A 19,135-nucleotide genomic window follows, 5' to 3' on the forward strand; every position below is an offset into this window, starting at 1 on the left:
TTCCAAGCTATGGAAATAGAAGCAGGGCAAGACTATGTTGCCTAGGCGGTGACTACAACATATTGAGCTTGACATCCTGTTTTATGAGGACACCTTCACAAGTGCCTGCAGGTGGCCATTATTTATAGCCATCCAGAAATTCTACAAGTTTATTTATGACCATCCACAAATTCTGTGTTCATTACCACACACAGAAAAAAACATCCCCCTTACCTCTCCCCACTAATGATAAATCTATTAAAAAAATAATGTCTCTCCAGCTCAAGAGAGAGTAGAAAAGCAGACCTACACATCACTGTCCCTATATCAAGTAATTTGTAGGTGGAAAAGCCTTATGTACTGTCACAGTAGGCTCCTCCTGTGAGGGACTGTCCTCCACTCTGCAAATGAGTAAATCTCTTTACTCCAGTAAAGAGATTTTATCTTCCAGCTTTGTCTAGAACATCATTAAGTGGGTTGTCTAAGTAAAACCATCACATTACAGTTTTTAGCTAGCCATTACAGAATATTACCCTGCAAATTTAGATCTGTGTTACCAATCCTTTGTTTTATCCTGTCTACTCTTTTGCTGGTACGGGTACTCCGAGAAGCAGTATGTAGTTCAAACCTCTACATTTGTGCACAATGCTACCAGTTCAAATTAGAGCATGCCATTATGACAAAATTCTTCCACAGGCAACCAGTGTGGAAGAAATACACATGTAAACATGGTTAGAGTACTTTGGTATGCTACATATAAGCAAAACTGAATCCTGGAATCTTTAGTTCCTTTGTGTCAGTTGTGGCATTTATTTGCCATCTTTGTTGTAACTGCTCATTGTCCTGCTAAAGCCAGGAATCTGTTTGACATGGTGACTGCAGCCAAGTGTTTCAATATATTAGAGCATTGTGCATGGCCAGTCACTTATCCATAACTTTTTCTCCCTGCATGTATAATATAAACTGGCTAAAATAATGAGTTATAAAGTATTTTGATCTGACACATTAAGTAGGTGACAAACGTTCACAATCTAAGCCCTTCCTCTATATTGAAGAAATGACCTGAACAAGACCAAACCAGTAAAAATCTCCACTGTCAAACCCAAGTATAAAACTTGAGGTACATCTTTATTTCATGGATACTGCATATAAGTAGTCAAATATTCATATAAGGATTACAGAAAAAAAGTTTGTTATGACCAAATTGCAAAATACCCTTTATATGAAAAGCTGCTAAGGGTACAGTCATGCTAAAAGAGTGGATTTGTAATATATTAAGATGACAAAACAGTAAACACTTTGTTGGCTCTGTACACATGATCTTATCAGTCATTGATACAGATAAAAGACCAAGACCTTTTATATTTAGGGAGACTTTACAATACTTCATACCCATTTTCCACTCATGTAAATGGCATTACAAAGGTCAAAAGTGATCCATTCAGCATGTTTAATAGACACTCATGTTTTGCAGGCTGCTTGCTTAGTTGAGTCCTCATCAAAAGACGTGATGCCTGTATTATCAGTAACTTCTATCAAAGTGACCTATACCAGTGTGAAATACAGTGACAGCATCTTACAACACCTTGAGAAAATAGAACTCTGTAATATGTAAGGTTGTAGAAAAGATCAGACCCATGTGATTTTTTTTTAATTGCAGCTACTGATTGCCGAAGCAGCAATATCACACTGAATTTGATCAATAGTTCATATAGTTTGGTACCTTAATTCTGGGGGTGGCTAGTATTGAAGACTTTACGTATAAGTCACTACTTTCTTATATCCAGTAAAGAGACTGACACAGATAGAGTGCAGAAACCTACCATGGCTACCTACAATACAGATTACTGGAAAATTAATCCCTTTTATTACACCAACTATTACACTGAGTGTTGCTTCACCACGGAAGGCAATTGCTTTCTGACCTCTAAGGTATCTGTGTTTGCCCTGAAGCAAATGGACTAACAGCCATTCTAACTACCCAAAGACAGACAGAAGAGCCTTATCTATTCAGCTAACTCATTTCTATGCAGCAAGCCAAATTAGACTCCACAAAATAATGGGCTCTCAAACCAAAAGGTGAAAAAAGATAACTAAGAAATTTTTTTTTTTTTTTTGCATAACATGGATAAAGCATTTAACAGATTGCTGGCTTCCTCACACTCATGCTCTGGGCTTATATGCCATGAATGAAATTGCTACTGTGGCTGTCAGTGGGTTTTTGTGTTTGTTCCTTCCACACCGAAGCAGTCAGTTTTAATTGGTGAAAAGAAATGACAGTGAGCTCAGAAGCTGTAGAAGAGTTAGGTTTAATGTTATATTAAAAAAGGAAAAGCTAACCTTAACTCCAAAACCTGCAGAGAAGCTTTGAGTGGAGAGCAGAACAATACGTATATTTTAAATAAACTGCAATGTATGTATATATTTTATGTTTTGATGAGGATGGGGTATGACAAAAGCACTTTTCTGCTTTACAGATAAGTAATTTTCAAGTATGTAAACTATAAATATAATAAACTAAAACAAAAAAAATGGGAAGTGTTTTTCCATACTTTTTCTTTATTAGATTTCTGCTTTGTTTAGCCACTTCAAAAGTTGATTGTAAGGTGGTCAAATACCACCAGGTAGTCTGCATTCAGCAGTTCTGCTGTCACATATCACACATAGGAATGGCTTGCTCAGCCTACAGAAATCAGACCGACATATGGTAGCTTCATTCAAAAATAACAAAAACAACAGGGACACCCCTCAGCCCCCTTCATTTCATGACACACGCTGACCCAATGCATAAATGTTTGCTACTGCTGAAAGTAACATTCCTCTTTAAGCCCTGAAAATACAATGATGAGTAGAAGGAAAACCAGTTTTTTACTGCTAGCTACTTCTCATCAGGAGAAATACACGCGTGGTCACATATGCTGAGGCCCACTCTCCTCCCATTTCTGAAAACTGATGTCCTAAGTGGTTGAGAGGTAGAAACTGGAAATGCTTCTGGTGGGCTATGGTGTCCTAAGCAGCCTGTCTAGTAACAACCCTAAAGGCAGCAGAACTTTATTATGAGAGTGACTTCTGCAGAAAGAAGTGAATTATTTCCCATGCAGTCTGTTGGACTTTTTGCCCTCCATTAAGATTCCTCTAGGCTGACAAAATATTTGAAAAGTGCATGGGAGGGTCTCCTCACACTGAGACAATTGTCAATCTACAAGCATACTTGCTTTTGCTCTTTCTACTGGGCCTTGCTGCATACGCCTTACACAGGAAAATGAATTTCATTTCAAGTTCTAGCCATCTTATAGCACAGTGAAGACTGCCACATTTGAACAGCAAACTGTGCAGGAAGCTTAACCTGACCTGTCCCCAGTCTACACGGCTTTAAATAAAGTCACTATTGACTATTCTTAACATGAATTTCTAGGATTTTAATTGCTTTATTACTAGAACAAAGTTTTGGAGCATAATAACTTTAAAGGAAGAGGTCAGCTACAATTATTTTCATAATTTCTTTTTCTAAATCCCACTGCACTTTTCTGAGTGAAAAATCTATTTGCAGAAAAATGCAAGCAAATTGTCACTCATGCTTTACCTACCAGTAATTTAACAGCCACATTCAATTCCCCAATGAAACCTGAAATAAAAACACTACAAGTAGGTTAATATGAGGGCTCAGCATTTTCATTTCAAAGGCTTTTTTAAACATTAATTTGTCCTGAGGCATAAAGGAAATATAGACAAATCATATTAGATTTTAATTTGCTGAAAGTATATTACAGATCTTCTCCACAGAGACATTTACTTCTGCAAGAAATGGGTGTTCAGCTTTTTTTTCCTGAGTAAAGACAGCCAATAGCAGGTGCCTACTAAGAACTGCAAAGGAGGCTTTTTTTTCCTAAGAGTTGCAAGAGTAACCTGCAAACATTCTGACTCTGAGCCCACAAAATACAACCAGTACAGAAAGATAAGCTCTACAGAGCTGGACGTGAAATATGAGTTAATTCTGTGTTTGATTAAACACTTGAATTCAGAGGAAGACTATTTAGCCAATATTTAGGCGGAAAAGATCTAAGCTCCTCCCCGCAATCTTATTATTTTAAATCTTCTCTTGTTCTATTGAGTGACATTTCTCAAATCTGACCAACTTGAAGGTCAGACATATATATGGGGGAAGGTCTCAAGGCCAGCACTGAGACATCTCTAAGTGACTGTCTTTAATTAGATTAAACAACAAGCTGTTTCCACATCAGGCTTTTAAGGCTAGTAACAGATTAATGGTACAGAAGCCTCTATGGAAGCAAGCTTTGAAACCACAAATGCTAAGTTAAATAATCCTGGCTGGAAATCTAGAAGATAAATAACAGATCTGAGACCTTCAAAGCTCCGGGCTCATGCCCTGCTTTCCAGCTGTTTGTTTCAATTGCACAGGACTTGTTCCAACTGAAGGCAAAAATGACACCCAAAACTCATCTCAGAATTGCCCCAGAGGCCAGTTTGCCTGGGGAAGAACAGGTGGGAAGAAATTTCTTTGCCTTCAGGCTCCCTCCATATGAGAGTGGCTCCCATGGGACCATACTAAAAAGGACTCTCCTGTTAGCCTGGATGCCTGGAATGAATTTCTCATGTGACCTTTCATGCGTTTGCTCTGAAGCAGGAAAGAATCAGAGAAGGGAAGGAATGAATCAGTAGTCAGACTTGGAATATCCATGAAGCAGTGCACGTACATCCTCCAGCTCTTCTTCTGTTATCTTCAGCCTTGTGAAGGCTTGCAGGAAGTGTGATGGCCAGAGGCATGATTCTCCACTTCCTTGTCTCTTTTGTGGGGTTCTGTACAACTGCCAGTGAAAGAGGCCAGATTCATTATTAAGCATAAAGTGATCTCAAAATCCCTTACTCAGAATCCAAGTGTTTGCTTTCCATTCCTTCTGCTGGCAAGACAATCAGAAACAAAACAAGTTTCTCCTGAAAAAAAAATACTAGTTTTGTCTGAATTACAAATAAGAATATTTATTTTAGCTATAAAACCCATACTTTTTTTCACATAACCAGTCCCTTCACTGATACATATCTTAGCCACAAAGCACTGAATTTTATAGTGATTCTTGCCTTTTTTTTTTTGACCGATTTCTTGTGATTTTTTTTCCTTTCTACTCACTTTGAAATCCAGTTTCTGAGCTGCAGGGCATAGAAACACAAAGTTGTAAAGCAAAAAGTAGAAGTCTTTTCCTTAAGAAAATGAGCTGTTTCCACTTAGATAAATGTACATTACTGTAGTATTCTCTCTGCTTCCCTGCCGTTATTATGGAGAACACCTGCTACATACACTGGGGTCATTATTTGGTGATCCAAGGCAAACGACAGGTTGCTAAGGGTAACCACCTTACAATCAGTTCCTGGAATCATATCTGATCTATATAAAATCCTGATTAATAAAAAATTAAATAAGAAGCTGCTTCCGTGAATTCACATGAGAATCTTTAAAAATGCCTCTCAGAGGAGGAAATAGGAAGGAATCTCTTTTTTTTTTCCTGGAAGAATTACTTGTCCACCACTATGTTTCATCCATGTTTTCAGGTTTAAAAGCCTGTACTCTACCAGCTGCATATGAAGTAATCCTCACCTGTTGGAAGATACTTCCTCACTGCCTTGCAGGGCGAGATTTCTAAAATGCATGTTTTCCTCATTGTTTGAGGAAGACTTGCATACCTGGTTAGTGAAAAAGCATGATGAAATCACACAATAAAGCAATAAATGAGTTAACAAACATGCTAAACTCCAAAAGTAAAAAAAAATCCAGTAACAGAACAAATTTTAGATGAAAAGTAAAACAGAATAAGATAAGAGGGGAGGAGCCCTTCCTCCCCAGCATGTCCTCTCAAGCACATCCTTGCTTTCACTCTTGATTTCAATCAACCAGTTCCTTTCTGCCTTGCAGCACCACTCTTTCTCACTCCAGGCATCTTCATTCCTCATCCCTGAAGCCAGCCTGTCTGGTCTCTCTTCTGCTCAGCAGTTTCTCTTGAGCTGCTGTGACTTTCACACTCATTCTGCCAGTCCTGTCACAAACTCTGGAAACTTATCTTCCCTAAATAACCCTCCACCTCCCCAAGTTTGCAAAAACATACATGGAAAAAACAAGTTTTGCCTGGAAAAATATGTATATTGAGAGAAAGTAAGTCTACACTGAAGCAGGGTGGTAACACACGGCAGTCACTTTTTCTACATATAGGATGCCATACAACCTCTTAAGGACTTTTTTTAACACATAAAACACATTCAGCAGCAGTCTTTCCTGCACCCACACGCAACTGAAATCACACATGTAGAGTACAAGCCTGAAGAAATTTCCAGATCATTTATAAATTAAGTATAATTAGATAGTCCACCTGTTTTTTTACTGACATAGACATAAGACTATGAGTACACATAGGTCACAGGACTTCTCCAAGGAGATCTGGGTAGGGCACAATTAGCCCAAAGGCTGCTTCAAATTATATGGAGAAAGGCACTTCAATGCCTCATCCTGAAACACAAAACATCTAAGGATGGTATAAAGCCATTGTATCACTGAGATGTCCCTGGAAAAAAAAAGTGCTGGAAATCAGAATGGTATTTCCAGTCTGTCCAATAAATTCAGTACGCTGACAAACAAATGATCATGCTGTACCAAATCCTGGTAGCAGAAGCATACTAGATCTGTCAGACAACAGAAACCTGAAAAAAAAACCCAACCAAACAGAAAAATAAAACACTGTGCTAAAAGGGAAAGATCTTATCTCTGGCTTGCAGGACAGGGAGCTGGAATAAGCACTGGCCCTAGGAACACCAGCTGTGGAAGAAACAGAAAGCAAGAGTAAAATCTGGGAGGCTATATTTGCATTTTTGCTTTTGAGGAAACGTGTGCTATAAAATTTTCCAGAAGCACCTTAGAGTGAAATATGCTCTCTTCAGTAGTTTGAAGGTATTCTTTCTTGTTCATAATATGAAATAGAATTCTGCTGGAAACTACATTTTGTTCTTGGAGTATAGGAAACCACAACATCAAAAAAGTATGCCGTAAGAGCAAACAAGAAATCAGTGCAGGAAAACCACCTTTTTCCTGCCTCAGAAGCAAAGTGAAAGGTTATAACATTTAAGCTCTGCTGGTATATTTATTTCCCAACTATATTACCATCATGCTCAGGGCAGGGTTCATTACAATTCAGACATTTACCTCCAACACCTCAGTTACAAATCCAGTTACAAAAAAATAAAATAAAGCACCACAAAAGAGAAAAGAGGAAAGGCACCTGCAGCAAATGCTTTGGATCTGAGGAAGGCTATATCCCCAATCTTTTAAGTTACCGTATTTTAGTAAGATAAAAATCAGCAGCATGTTGCCGATATTCCTCTAGTGCATCCTATTCTACCTCTGTGTACAGCTCCCTGATCTTACTTGAAAAGGTCTGTTCCAGAGCCCAGTAAAGCGAACGGGGATCACTCTGATTTCATCTGTCTTATTGCACAAATGTAAACCTCATATCACTTTTTTTTTCTAGAAAAGAAGAACTGAAAAATCAAATATTCATATCTGTAACTTTATGGAGAGTATTAACAAAAGGACTAAGGTTTTCAAAACTATGTAAAAGAGGTGGATTCCCAATACCTGAATGGAAATTTAATAGAAATCAGGCATTTCAGACCCAGAGGTCTCTGAAAAATACTGATCAAAACACCCAACTTGCCAGTCTTCTTTTTATATTTATATTTTTTCATGTTTCTGTGTATTTCCATTTACTTGCAGCCATAATCACACAATAAAGCTAAGAAAAACAATTTATTATTAGCAGTGTGCACTGCATTTTCTACCTCATCATTGCAGATTCCCAGAATTCTCCTAGCTGTGTGTTTAATGTGAGTAAGTTACTGAGGTCTGGAGTAACTGTTAAATTAATTCAGTACTGGAAAATAAAAATTGAGACAAGAGAGCTATCACCATATATCAGTGGTATGGAAGAGTTGCTTTTTATTTACCTGTGATAATTTGAAAAAATGCTTACGAATTCTTTTTCAATTTCACGGCTTTGCCTGAACATAACACTGTTGCCAATTCCTACTGAGATTAAGACATTTAGAACTTTAACAAGTGCACTATTTTAAATTTAAAAATGTAATTTAGTACAGATGATGTAGCCACAAATATTAGAATATTGTAGATTAGCCAGAATATTAGAAGCATAAAGAGGAAATGATGCTAGAACGGATGTTGGGAGACAGGACTGACACACTACCTGTCCTCCAGCATACTGGACATATGAGAAAGCTTCTAGGTATGCTGTTAGAAGTGCAAGTACAACAAGAAGAATCTTAAGTCCAGACTGAATACTTCACTGAGACTTAGAATAGACTATCAGTCAAAGCCCAGGTGCCTTGCAGCTAAACTTCTGGCACACTTCCATGTAACAGCCTATCTCGGACCCAAAAAAAGAACTACTGAAGGGCTTTAAGGAAATTCTTCACTAGTTGGTGCCAAGGCACTGATCTTTTTTCAGTCTCTCAGGATTGCTCCATCCACAAGTGGAGCAATTTTCCTTTTCCTAATGAGGATTCCCATGGGTCTCCCAGCTTTGAGGATATCTCTTTCAGTTACATGAGTTATAGTTGTCTTTGCAGGATCAATCTGGTGACACGCCTGATAGCTGAGAGGGAAACAATACAACTTGAAGTAACGGCAGCTGTACATGTTACCTTTCCAAAACAATCTGACTTTAATTAGTCAAGTAGGACCTGTTGAGCTGAAACCAGAATTCTGCATAGCAAAACCAGACACTTGTATAGTCTACCACATCTAGCAGAACAGATTCTTGAACTGCAAGTCAGGAACCTGGACTTAAGTTCTTGCCCTGCCATGAGATCTTGCACCTCAGTCTGTGCTCTATGTCTTCTCTAATCTTCTTCTGCTTTAACTATTTTGGTTATAAATTCTTTGGGCAAGGAATATCCTTTCCCCCTTTGCATATCTGAAATAGCTAACAGAGCCCTAATGTCAGATGGAACTTGCATACTTCAAAGTAAAAGAAAAAGATGTTAACGATCATTAAAAAAGATAAACACACTTGCTTTTCCACAAATTTTCAGTGCTATAGCTTGTTTGCTTCTTTAGCAATTGGAAGGATCTGGCAAACTCTTCCAACCTGCACAGTCTGTTTATAGTGAATAGAACCTTCTGCAGGTTGGAAGCACTGCCTGTGTCCGTTCGTTTGCAGAACAGTGGGAACAGCGGTCAGGAATTTAAAACAATGTAAGAAACCAATTGGCATGTGTAGAATACACTCGATGCCAAGATTTGACTGTCCACACTGTTAATAACCAGTTGTGAACTAGAAGAATAAGTGCTATTTGGATATTAAATCAGATGGAAGATCTCTGAAAGAAAAATGTGTATTACACACCAGATAAGCTTACTGAGCCTTTGGAGACAGTCTGATGAATGCTGAAGCTGGGAAAGGTGATGACAGCCCCCACATTAAGTGTCATATGCTAAATGTCATTTATTTCCTTAATCGGTCACAGTTAATCAATTTCTTAATTTGTAAGCCAAGTTTGATTTGAGTGGTGAGAAAATTTGCACTAGAGAGTTCTAAGACAGTTTCAAGAGTTTGGTTTTTTTCCACTATTATGTTAATGAATATAAACAGAATATATTTTTGACTTTTTAAAACATGGGTTAATTTCAGTGCTTGTTCCATTCTTTATCCTCTCATCTAGACAAATAATGAGATCACAGATGCAAACAATGTCTTCTTATGTGTTCCATTAAGATTGGATAAAAATCAGTGAATAATGCTTAAAATACAGCTTCCCCCTTCAGTACATTAATAATTCTTGCTGATTTATTATTGATTCAAATAAAGCAGTCCTCTTTGTCATGACAGGTGTCTTGGTTCTTTTCAGGGAAACAGCTGCAAATATTAGGAAAGGGATGAAATTGAAGATAATCTTCTGTTTCCTTTCAGTGCAGAGGAATCTGTCAGTTTACCAGGGGAGAGAGAGTTTGCAAGAAAGAAAAAGCCTTTGATTTTTGTTGTTGTTGTTGTTGTTCTGGAAATGTTTAAGAGGAAGTCTTGGGGGAAATAATGGAACAGAAAAAAAAGTCTTAAAAGAGATACTGTAATGAAATAACTGAGACATGTCTAGGAATAATTACAGAATTCCATCCAATAACAGAGCATTAGGTAGTTCTGTGAGGAGCAGGGAGTTGGACTTAATGATCCTTGCGTGTCCCTTCCAACTTAAGATATTCTATGATATGAATTATGTAAAATGAGCTGTATGTACTGAACCAGTACATGGACAGGCACTACGTCTTGTTCCCGACAGTGCAGTCTGATGCACAAGCGCTTCCATTTTCAGCACTGAAGGCTGCTCAAGGGACAGGGCAACAGAGATTCAAGCCCGTGACTAAGTGTCTATAATCACCTTTTTAAAGCAGAAAGTATCTTGTGTTTTTCAAAGGAGAAAGAAATATCAGGGTAAAATACTACTGCCATCTATAATATTGTAAGACTTTACCTGTACTGACTTTGTAGGCTTCACTCACCATTTCACAGTCCTGTTGCTCTTCCTTATTACTGACTCAGTGTCAGTGAGAAAGTTCAGCTTAGTTCAGCTGTAGTATTTCAGAAAAAACACTGATTCCTAAAACATCTCAAAAAGCTCATAATACACTCCTTTCTTAGACATGCAGCTTCATGAGTTCTATGTTTACAATGACTTAGTAATACTGGAAAGCAAACTCAAACATCAACTTTACCCAGGCTCCCAAAATCTGTAATTCTTTTACTTCAGATAGCAAACAGAAGGGGGTGGTGGAAATTGCAGCATGCCTTTTCTTGCCACTCTGAGATATATCTAAGATCTCAACAGTCCTCCTCCTCCACTAGCTCACAGCCTCTTCTGACTCATGTGCTTCCTACTGTCTTTCCTTTGTAATAACATCACTCCATCTTCTTCATTCACCTTAGGGGAAATTCCAGAGAACTGGTATTCACAGAAGTAATCTGCTCTACCGTTTTGTCAGATGAACACCTATCCTCTAACTGATAACTCCTAGGGCTGCAGATGCAGTTTGCTTACAGACTTAGAAACTCCAGCCTGCAGGTTATTAGCATAAGCCCATAATAAAACACATCACTCAGAAAACCACAGTCTAGTCATACAGTGAAACTGAAATTCAGGCTTCTTTCAACAACAGCTTCCCTGAAGCTTGATGACTGAAAATAAAAAAGGCAACATGCATTCATAATTATGAGTCAATTATGGATTACTAATGTGGCTGGAAGTAAAATTAACAGTATATGGCAATAGTGAGTTACAAATCTTCAAAAGGATTTTTTTTTCTATTACTGAAAGAGAGAAGATTCTATAACAGAGTAAAATGGCCTGATAAAAAAACCAGCCTGTTCATTGGAGACAGGTGTCACTCTACTTTGCACAGGCCTTTGGGATCTTTGACAATATTTGGCCCATAATCTCCCTGTCCTCCTATAATAAAAAGCTAGTGTATATTAATTCTTTCCAAGAAATGTTGCTTTCCATCTTGTAGTTCATTAGTTCAATGTGAAAACTAAAATCCTTCAAAAGGAAGTTGCTTTAGGAAGTGGTTCCACCCTTCGACATTCACATTTTAATATGATGTGTAATGATAAAGTAGCACACAAGTGGTAAAAGAAAGGTCAGCAGATGGGAAATGCTTTTAGTAAAAAAGCACATTCAGAATGAATAGTAAAAAGCATGGCTGCTTCTGCAAAAGAGATGACAGAAAGCTTGTTCAGACAAAGCAGTTTCAAGTTCTTTGAAAAATGTCTTTTAAGATCACTATCAGAGTGGAAAAGGCTGCTGGGATATCTGTAAGCTCTTACTTGAGTTTTACATGTTGGCTGATAGTAAAGGAACATATTACACCACTAGAAACCCTCTCCAAGAGCTTTTCATGATGTATGTATGCATAGGACTATCAGGCAGGTAACAGTAAACAAGAATAATGGTGAAGAGAAGCTGCTGTTTAGGTAAATGGCTTTTTTTCTGAAAAAAAAAAAAAGAGTGTTTATAAACATTTGCATTTATGAACCATTCATGCTACAAATAAGATAGGCACAGATTTATTGGAAAAAGGAATCAATAAGGTTTAAAGTTAACCTGGTTTTGATCAACTTTAGGTTGTTTTGGAAACAGCACTAGTTTTCCTTAAACACGGTTTGTTTTTTTTTTACTGTATATGTACATTTGCCTTTATGTCAGTGCAGTAGGCAACCCCTGCTGTGAGAAGGTTCTATTTAAGGTCAAGCGCCATCACAATATTTTTTTTTTTAACAATACACATGCAATGCTAGATATAGATACTCTGTACTACTATGCATAGGAAAATAGAAATGAAGCATTACATGAAGTCTACTAACTTTTCCCAACTGCAACAGGACACTGATGTCCTGCTCCAGTTGAGCCATGAGAGCTACGCCACTAAACAGGATTAATTCATGGAATACTTGTCAGCGATTCTGTGTAAAAAGTACAGAACTATGCCTTTGCAACATACATTTAATTGTAGCCTGTTTAATACACACTCAACCTACAGTCTACCACAGTTCTGGCAGAGTAATTAAAGACCACAAAGAAATATTTTCAGTGATAACATGGGGAATCTTAAAGGGAATTTTGGATAAATTCTCATGGAAGTGTGGGCTGTAAACAACAGAGGCTTGAAATAACACCATCTTTAGCATGCCACACTGCTTGGACATGATTTTATTATACAGCTAAAGCTGATGAGTTTAGAATTTGCATGCAACACTAAGGTTTACTTCTGATTTGCTGAAGTATTTTCAACTGTAAAACAGTGTGTCAAAGAGGGAAATAGTCTTAGACAAACTTAAACATACATTTGAGGAAATTAGGAGCAGGGAGAGAAAAATAAGATGTTTATTGTTTTTCTTCTTTGAACTTTTATTTACAAGTGAATGTTCCTGTTTATCCACTGAATTGGTCTGACTTGATAGACAAGCCACCTTTTGCATTTCAGAGACTCACTAGTGAATTCCAGACTCTCTCCTTTTGACTCACCCCAAAACACAGCTAAAATGGGCACTGAGGTTAGAACTTTCCTATGAGTGCCAAACACACCCAGACTGTGGTAGAGTGCAACAGAAAAAAAAAAAAACCAACCCAAACAAAATGAAAAACCCCAAGCAACTGTTGTGGTTCTTTCCAGAACTGAGAAGATGAAATTGCAAGTCAAGATCACACAGTGTTAAAAATACTATACCTAAAAAAGGTATTACGACCTTACCACCAAGAAATAACATATGGAAAAATCATTATTTCCATCACAGTAGGAAAAAGGGAGTATCTTGCTGTTGGTCTTCAACAGCTGTGTATCATGAGGTTGCTAACTCTATGTCCATTTGCTTTAAGGAAAGTTGCCCCATACAGCCCTGCCTACATGATCACACAAAGATGAAAGGTTTCAGTAGCCTGGATACGGAAGCAGAAACATTTCTAATGCAGCCTTTCAAGTCTATAGATCCTCAAGCCAAGTGTCATTGTTACTGAGTTACTATACACGCATGGCTAACTTAATACTCCATTTGTGATGAAGGATATAAAGTTGAAAGTTTTCCCTTCTGTTTATAATTTAAGAAATACAAAGCCCAAGAGGAATTTTCCATCTTTGGATGTCTTCTTACACAACTTCAGCAGCTTGGAACAGGTTTATTTTTCTTATCAGGTATCTAAGTGTCATAGTGATACTAATTTCTCCTCCAAATAACCGTGTCTGCAAAATTGTGTTATTTGTTCAGAAAAGATGACACTTTAAAAAGAATACTTTTCTTCATTACATTTTCTACAGCAGTAAGTTGTCACTCTAATATGAAAAAATACTTAGACTTTAAGCATGAGATTTTCAGACACATTTTGTGTTGCCTTAACTCCACTTTCCACTGATTTCTCAGGAAACAGAACTATAGTTAAGTGAAAATCTTAAACAACATTGAGGAATTCAGAAATAAGATGTCTTATTCTAAGAGGATCAAAACAGTCTTCTGTAAATTGCAAACCAGGTTCTTGCACACTACAATTCAACGATTCATTTAAATACAGTCTATGGCAAGTAACAGATTTAAAAACATTCATCATATTAAACATCGGTTAGGTGATTTTACTGAACCAAAGTACTGACAAAGAGAATTTGCTCCCAGAACCAAATTATTAATATATTTTGTCTTAGTTCTGCTGAAAAGACAAAAATATTATGGTTTGCTCCAAGTATTCTAATCTACTTGTCTGCAGTTATTTGTTCTTATGTATTTGATGCCAAATACTGATACTACCATCATGCGTTACCGCTCTTGAGGCTTACCATGACAAACAACGGCATGTCCCTCAACAGCACTGCTAGTCATGGAGGACACCTTCCTTTACATATACCTCAATCATTTTGCAATATGCCTACACCTCCTCACAATGAATAGCTGGCAGGGAAAAGAACAGCCCCCCTCCCAAGCACGGAGCATCCACCCCACAACGGCATGCTGGAACAAAGATTTAAGAGTGACTGCCCATTGAGCGTGAGGGTGAAAAATCACGTCCCAGTAGTTAAAGATTTGCACTGATAAAGATTGCATTGCTCTAATCTTGTCTATATCATAGCTGATTTGGTAACAAGCCATATTTTGCACAGAAGTTATTGCTGCAGAAATGCCAGAATTTCAAACTAGTAATTTGCCTCAGTGATTAAACTCAGGTCATATATTACAGTACTGTTTAGCAATAGTTAATTTAGAGTGCACCTGCTGCTACATAAATTAATATATACGTAATAGTAACAATATCTAAGGTCAAATAACAGGCTAATACAGCATCCAATCTGAAAGTATGATACATTTACTAATTCAAATATCAATAGTCTCTGAGGTTAATATTCTCAAGACTCCCATCTTTTGAGTTTTAATAGTCATAAATTTAAAGGGAAGAAGTTGCCATTGCAATTCTCCATCTGCTGCACAGCGCAAGCACTAAACTTACCCAGCATTCCTGTAGGAAGATCATCATAGAATGGTTAGGGTTGGAAGGGACCTTCAAAGGTCATCTAGTCCAACCCCCCTGCAAGGAGCAGGGACATCCCTGACTAGATCAGGTTGCTCAGAGCCTCATCCAGCCTGGCCTTGAACGTTTCCAGAGATGGGGCCTCCACCACCTTTCTGGGCAACCTGTTCCAGTGTTCTATAACCCGCATCGTAAAAAATTTTTTCCTGATTTCTAATCTAAATCTACCCCCCTCTATTTTAAAACCATTACCTCTCGTCCTATCGCAACAGGCCCTACTAAACAGCCTCTCCCCATCTTTCTTGTAGGCCCCCTTGAGGTACTGGAAGACCGCTATAAGGTCTTCCCAGAGCCTCCTCTTCTCCAGGCTGAACAGCCCCAACTCTCTCAGCCTGTCCTCATAAGAGAGGTGCTCCAGCCCTTTTATCATCTTTGTGGCCCTCCTCTGGACCTTCTCCAACTGGTCCATGTCCTTCTTGTGCTGGGGGCTCCAGAACTGGACACAGTACTCCAGGTGGGGTCTCACCAGGGCAGAGTAGAGGGGGAGAATCACCTCCCTCCACCTGCTGGCCACGCTCCTCTTGATGCAGCCCAGGATGCGGTTGGCCTTCTGGGCCGCAAGGGCGCATTGCCTGCTCATGTTAAGCTTCTCATCCACCAGCACTCCCAAGTCCTTCTCCTCAGGGCTGCTCTCAATCCATTCCCCACCCAGCCTGTATTTGTGCCTGGGATTGCCGTGACCCAGGTGCAGGACCTTGCACTTGGCCTGATTGAACTTCATGAGGCTGGCACAGGCCCACCTCTCCAGCCTGTCAAGGTCCCTCTGGATGGCATCTCTCCCTTCCAGCGTGTCTACGGCACCACACAACTTGGTGTCGTCGGCGAACTTGCTGAGGGTGCACTCTATCACACTGTCCATGTCGCCGACAAAGATGTTGAACAGGGCTGGGCCCAGCACGGACCCCTGAGGGACGCCACTCGTGACTGGTCTCCACTTGGACATTGAGCCGTTGACCACCACTCTCTGAGTGTGGCCATCCAGCCAACTCCTTATCCACCAAGTGGTCCGTCCATCAAACCCATGTCTCTCTAGTTTATAGAGAAGGATGTCATGCGGGACAGTGTCAAAAGCTTTGCACAAGTCCAGGTAGATGATGTCAGTTGCTCGTCCCTTGTCCACTGATGCCGTCACCCCATCACAGAAGGCCACCAAATGGGTCAGGCACGATCTGCCCTTGGTGAAGCCATGTTGGCTGTCACCAACCACCTCCTTGCTCTCCATGTGCCTTAGCATGGTTTCCAGGAGAATCTGCTCCATGACCTTGCCAGGCACAGAGGTGAGGCTGACCGGCCTGTAGTTACCTGGGTCTTCCTTATTCCCCTTTTTAAAAATTGGGGTTATGTTCCCTCTCTTCCAGTCATCGGGGACCTCACCAGACGCCACGACATCTCAAATATGATGGCCAGTGGCTTGGCAACTTCATCCGCCAGTTCCCTCAGGACCCGCGGATGGATCTCTCATCAGGACCCATGGACTTGTGCACCTTTAGGTTCCTCAGATGATCCTGAACCTGCTCTTCGAGTACAATGGGCAGTTCTTCATTCTCGCAGTCCCTGCTTGCACCACTTCTGTTCGAGTTAAATGTACTCTAAAAGACACCAATCTCTTCTCTACTCATACATCCCAGGATGCGCCTTAGCCCATACATCCCAGGATGCGCTTTAGCCCACAGCCTCCCAATAGAACTGTCCCTCAACTGGTTCCCCACTGTACTTTCTAGATCCTTGCTAAAGTCACTATTTCCCAGATATATTCTCCTGTCAATAAGCATGACCTAATTTTTCATACAGAGATAAAGCACCTTTATTTGGCTGTATTAAAATGCAGGCCATCCAGATGAATTCGGATCACCAAGCATTATACTGCTTCATACAACTGGCCTGTCCTGACAGTCTATGGCTCCACAAAAAAAAAAAATGAGTTTTCAATTCCCATTTTAAGGGATACTGATTATCCTACTGTAACAGGCAGCAATACGAGGCAGACAAATTACAAGACTAAGATTTACTTTTCTTTCTCTTCAGGAGGTAGTAAGATTGTCTTGACAGATGCTGTGACTCATCAACTTTCAACATAAACATCTTGAGCACGGGTTTCTGTGGAGAAACGTTACTAAGTGCCTGAAGTAAGGTGACCTCACTATCATAGTGTTAATTTATATCAGGTAGTGTATGTGTAGAAGACATGTAGAAACATCACATGGGGAAAAAAATTGTGTGTTCTAACAGCAGAAATTCTACATTGATTTCCATTTTCCTTTTTGCTCTGGGACTCTAATATGCTGAAACCACTCACACCAGAAATACAGCATTTTTGCTTTCTCCTCCCTTTCCCCATCTCTACAGGGAAAAAAACAAAACAAAACAAAAAAACCACAACCCTGAAGCCCTGACACTTTCTGGCATGACTTTTGTATCTGGTGCCAACAAAGGCAAGCTTATACTTGACAATTCTGAAGAGGAAAGACAACATCCCGCCTGTGATTACTCATTGTCTCTTAGAGTCCCCTGTGAATGCATCCACCTTCAATGTATCTGATCTTACTTGTCCATGTGATTTTTTTTTTTAAAACCCTTTGGAATAGACAACTTTGTTCTGGGTTTGTAAAACATTCTGTATGCTGTCTCAGGACCTTCAGAAACATCTTCAGTCCACTTTAATTCCATACCTTACAACTGCTCTACCTTCTATCACAGTATGGGAAAACATCAATTCATGGTGCCTAAAGACAGGACTGCCACCATCCAGCACCTAAGGGGTAATGGTTTTAAAAGATAGGGAGGTACATTTAGATTGGATATTAGGAAAAAATTTTTTACACTGGGGGTGGTGGAACACTAGAACAGGTTGCCCAGAGAGGTGGTGGAAGCCCCATCCCTGGAAACATTCAAGGCCAGGCTGGACATGGCTCTGAGCAACCTGATAGAGTTGGGGATGTTCCTGCCCCTTGCAGGGGGGTTGGACTAGATGGCCTTTGAAGGTCCCTTCCAACCCTAACCATTCTACAATTCTATGATACTAAAATAAGAGCTGGTAATTCAGCTTTCAGTTTTGTCTGAGTATTCATTTATTGCTTCTGAGTGTAAGCCAGTGTCCATCTATTAGGTGCTAGGACTGGATTTATTGCAAGCATACTGTTCCTCTGAAATAGGATATTATGCAAGAGAAGATTTGTCCTTCCTCCCTCAATTTTTGGTTTTTAGAGTTTCTTTGCTAATAAGCACCCAGAGGAGGAATACAAACTGGGCTGAAGATGGTTCAGACAGTTCAGGAAACTTAGTCAATCATCAGAATCAAGCAGATGGATATTCAGATACTCCCTAGATCTGGCTGAGCATTTTGTTGCACTTTAACTACAATATCGCAGTGAGTATCTCTACTTTTTCATTGTATTGTTTCGGTTACCAAAGGGAAAGGAATAATGTGATTTTCTTATTTCCACTCCTTTTCCCCGAAGAAAAAGTAAAAATCCAAGAGTCTAGTACAGGACAGTCATTCATTCACATATACAATTAATTCTAATAACAAAAGGTATTTTTATCTGCTTCATAGTCTATAATAAGTATTACAATTTTTGAAGAAGTTTCTCATTTTAAAAGTATCAAAAAATCTAATATTAAAAGAAAAAGCACATCGTACTCGTAAACTCTGGATTATTTTTTACTAGGTCTTTTTATTAGAGTTCAGGCTAATGAGGAGCTGCAAAGGGGAATTCCCATTACTCTTCCCTGGTTTTGGATATTCTCTGGTAGGCTGCATTATCTATCACAGGCTGGTCTAACCTGCTTCATTTGCCTGCACTGGCAACACAGGAATGAACTGATCCCACTGCTTTCCCCAACTACCCATGAGAAAGGCTGAAAACGAGTGATGTCCTCCAGGAGTCAGGTTCACCCTGGTTAGACCTTCTCTCACTAAGCTCTTTTCACCTGAAAATTATTCTTTTGTTATGATTGTTTCAAGTGACTAATTGTAAGTATCATGTCAAATTACTGTATCAGCCAGGGGTGCACTTAAAAGTTG

This window comes from Chlamydotis macqueenii, chromosome 6 (assembly GCF_036417535.1).
Source record: "Chlamydotis macqueenii isolate bChlMac1 chromosome 6, bChlMac1.mat, whole genome shotgun sequence".
Lineage (NCBI taxonomy): Eukaryota > Metazoa > Chordata > Aves > Otidiformes > Otididae > Chlamydotis > Chlamydotis macqueenii.